Below are 3,819 nucleotides of genomic sequence, written 5' to 3' on the forward strand. Positions count from 1 at the left end.
TTCAAGTTTTCATATGTAAACATGGAGCGAGCGGTCAGATTTGCCTCTCTGCACATAGCCCTGTGATAAGCCCAGTGCCAGCACAGCAATATTCATCCTGGCTAGAAGCATGGTCATGTGAGTGCACACGCATTCGTGTGAGCCTCAGTCTCCTAGTGCTCTGCCCTCTGCCCATTTCTGGTTCTCATCCAAGGTCATTAATGTGCACACCAGGCTACTGTCCAAAGTAATGTGTTGGACATGAATGTAGGATTTGGGGCTGTCTCTCTTGTCATGGTGCAGTACCAGTCATATAGTAGATGTTTAGTACGAGAAGTTGAATTACTTAAAATGATTACAATGTTAAAATGAGGGACATTTATATTATATTCAATTTTTTCTGGTCATAGTAACATTCTTAGCAACAATTCATCTATGACTTTGTGAACCCTCTTGAAAATCCATATGCATCAGGAGGTCCCACCACAACCATTCAAGCCAAGTGAGGGAGGCTTCAGGAAACCCCCTCAGAGAGCTCCACATGCAACCCCTAGAATTTGGAAGGCACAGAGCCTGGAGAACGACTGTAGTATGGAAGAGGCCAAATGTACAAGGCTTGCAGGAGTTACTGCCTTTTATGGTCAAGGAGAAGAGAGGGCTATGGTGAGAGCAGATGACACTTCCAGAGTTTATGGGACAAAAGAGCCAAATGGTTCCATTTAGTCAGAATGGATGCCAGGGAAAGTAGCAGAAGTCGAGTTACCATCAAAGGGCCATGCCCAAGTGGCCATCCTTCAGAGTACGATGACTCCAACAGAAAGAATCAGGTCCTTGGGTCAGCCAGAGGGTGCATCTCCTCTGCCAGAGAACGAGGCTATAATAGGGGTCTCCAAGGAGCCCCCAAAATATCTCATCTGCCACCCAGAAGGCTACAATATCCTATGAATGACTACTACTAATTAAGAAATGCCATTACTCCTCCTTCCGCTTCTCTCCCTCACCTCACCCTGATCTTGAAAAGTGCACAGAACAAGGTAAACATAGAAAGCGAAGACAGACGGCACATCCTCTTTCCCCACTGCAGGTTTCTGAAACTGAGTGGGGGTGTGAGTTATGGGGCAGAGATAGGGAGAGGATCTAAACTGAATGAGAGGTTAAATATTTAACATTCCAGACACTGGCCTTCCAAGTTGTTTGATCATGAGTTCTGCTGAGTATTACTGTCACTTTTTTTTTAATTCCATCATAGACAATTAAGCTACAATAGCTAGGAAGAATCAACATCAAATGGACACAACTATTCTACAGGCAGGTGACTCTAAGCCAGGATTGAGAACTACTGGTCTAGTTGAGATGAATACGATCTCGGAGAGGCAGAGATTAGTAAAAATCAATCTCTCTCTCAAATATTTTAAGGGTCCTCAGCCTGACCTTGCTCTGCTCCAGGTCCATCGAATCATTTGGAACCCACATAAATAGGATCGAGAATATGTACATTATATTAATTCCACCTGTATATAGACGGCCAAGTAATTTCAATGCTGGAAGGAAAAGTTCAGCTCTTGCTGCCTTGAAAAATGCCCAACAATCTGTCCTGCAAAAAGGTTGAAACGTCAACTCATGTTGCTTCCTACAAAAGTGAATTAGAATGTGACCTCAACTGTTAATATATTCAGATCTTTCTTCTACTCTTAGAAGGTCAAGTATTCACAACAGCCATAAAATCTGCACTAACCCATCCTCTCAGGATTTCTGAGTCTGTAGTAACAAATTATACAACTAAAGAAAAAGAAATCCCCTATCGAAGGAAAGTTATAGTCTAAGAAAAAGTAAGATTTTATGAAGATGCAGCTAACCAGAGAAAGGTGTCATCAATAACAAATTAATACCTAATTAATAAGTAATAATAGTTATATCATGCATTGCAATTTATAAAACACTTTTGCCCTTGTCACCTGATTCGATCCTTGTAACAGTTGTATTTGGTGACTATTACTTACATTTCATTTTCTGTAAAGGGAAATAGAGATTATTAAGAGTTTAAGTGACTCATCCAAGGTTAATGGCATAGCTAAGACCTAAACTCGGGTCTTTTTCAGGAAATCCCGAGCCTTTCAACTGCCTTTTCCTATATGTGGGGATGTGTCAGTGTTTCTTGAACATGTTTTCCTGTTAGATATTACTAGTAAAAACTTTCTTACCACACTAAGTAAATGCAAAAATCTATTTTAAATTTTATCGATACATTATACCACTTATAAATCAGGAAGATTTAATTCATTCACTAAAAGAGTGTTTTTCACTAGAGATTACTGGGCATTTTCTATTCTTCATTATTATTAACAACAGTTAAAAACCAATAGTAACACAATAGAACCAGTTTGGGACAGAGTCCTCAAATACTAGATAGAATTCTTTTAAAACTTTTTTTTTTTTTTTTTTTGTCTCAGTATTGTCTAAAGCAAGCCAAATACACTATAATACCTCTGACAACTAACCAAATAGACATGAATGCAATTATCTCCAGGAGTTACTTCTGACTCAAGTAAAGAAACACGAGGATAAAATAAAGAGCTTTCTAGCTTGTCACCTAAAAATCCAATCTAGCAAAGAATGTGGTAATGGTAACTCACATAAAAGGCAAAAGTTTGAGTAATAGTGATGAATATGAGACCCAGTCAATGTCTCATTTTAAATAACATCTGTGGCTCTTTGTAATCAATAAAAATAATAGTATGATTCTCTTTACTCTGTGTTATTGTGTAGAGGCTAAAGGAGAAATAGCTGTCAGCATAACGAGGTACCAGGGACATTCTCCGCAGATTTTACAAAATCAAACAGCCAGAGCAAGGCTGGACAGAACAAGAGGCCAGGGGCCACAGAAAAGCAGATGCCTTGGCATGAAGGCAGCCTATGAATGTTGGTTTCCCAGGATTTTGATGGCAGGAGTGTTTATCTTACTGAAAGCAGAGTCTAATTGAATAAAAGAGTTTTTTTTTTTTTAAATAGTGAGCCATTAATTAGGCGGCATGGGGTAAAGCACAGGCTTTAGTAATGTACAAGGCTTCTGGGAGCCACAGACGATGCTCATCGATTCTGTCAGAGCGCCAGAGGAATGAGACAGCTGAATGGTTTGCCTCTTCTGGAAACCTACCTGATACATTTGGAAGTGGCTTCCTCATGCATTGCCTCTGTTCAAATCATCCCATAATTACTCTGGCACTGTAAGCTGCGAACTTGGCGAGCTCTGAGAGATATCAGATGTTTTTCTCATGCTTGCTGAACCTCTCTTAGACAAATTTTGCATTGTTTTTTGTGTCAGTTTTATCGTGGAACATCGTGTTGCCATCTGGGAAGAAAAACAACATGGCAGAGGAGCAGCTGGTGAATGGCAATGGCCAAATAAACATTGGCAGGCACCCGCCATTAGGTGAGATAAGAGGGATGGGCAGCCGCCAACACCAACCAGCCCTCACCATTGGAGCATCTCTCACTGTCCTCTTCTCTTATCTTCATTCAAATTCATGGCAGTGTGTTTTATTCTGAGGCTCAAGCTCTCCAAGTGTCAGGTGTCGGGCCTTCCCTCCTCTGTCCTGGAGGAAGAAGATAGGTCTGTAAAGTCCTGGCTGATTGAATTTCTCTCCCTGGGTAGGACGATGGGCAAGGGGAAGCATCTGATACCTTAACAGAAGGGCTCCCCTTTGGGATGAGAAGATACCAAACCTTTACCAAGCTTTCCAACCAATTTGTGGATCTTTTTTTTTTTTCCCTCATACCTAACACCATCAGTATTCACGGATTTTAAACTCTTAAATCTTTTAAGGACTCTGTGTGTTAAAC

The 3,819-nt window shown here is 40.6% G+C and overlaps 1 long non-coding RNA gene across 1 annotated transcript; it reads right to left on the reverse strand.

Annotated features, from left to right (window-relative positions):
- Window positions 1-2,961: 2,961 nt before the first annotated feature.
- Window positions 2,962-3,574, reverse strand: LOC141407179 (uncharacterized). Its single transcript, XR_012414774.1, has 2 exons — window positions 3,456-3,574; window positions 2,962-3,328 (listed from the first exon to the last, which is right to left on the reverse strand). It is a non-coding gene; the product is annotated as an uncharacterized lncRNA (long non-coding RNA).
- Between the last annotated feature and the right edge of the window lie 245 nt (window positions 3,575-3,819).

Source organism: Macaca fascicularis, chromosome 7, assembly GCF_037993035.2.
Source record: "Macaca fascicularis isolate 582-1 chromosome 7, T2T-MFA8v1.1".
Taxonomy (NCBI): Eukaryota; Metazoa; Chordata; class Mammalia; order Primates; family Cercopithecidae; genus Macaca; species Macaca fascicularis.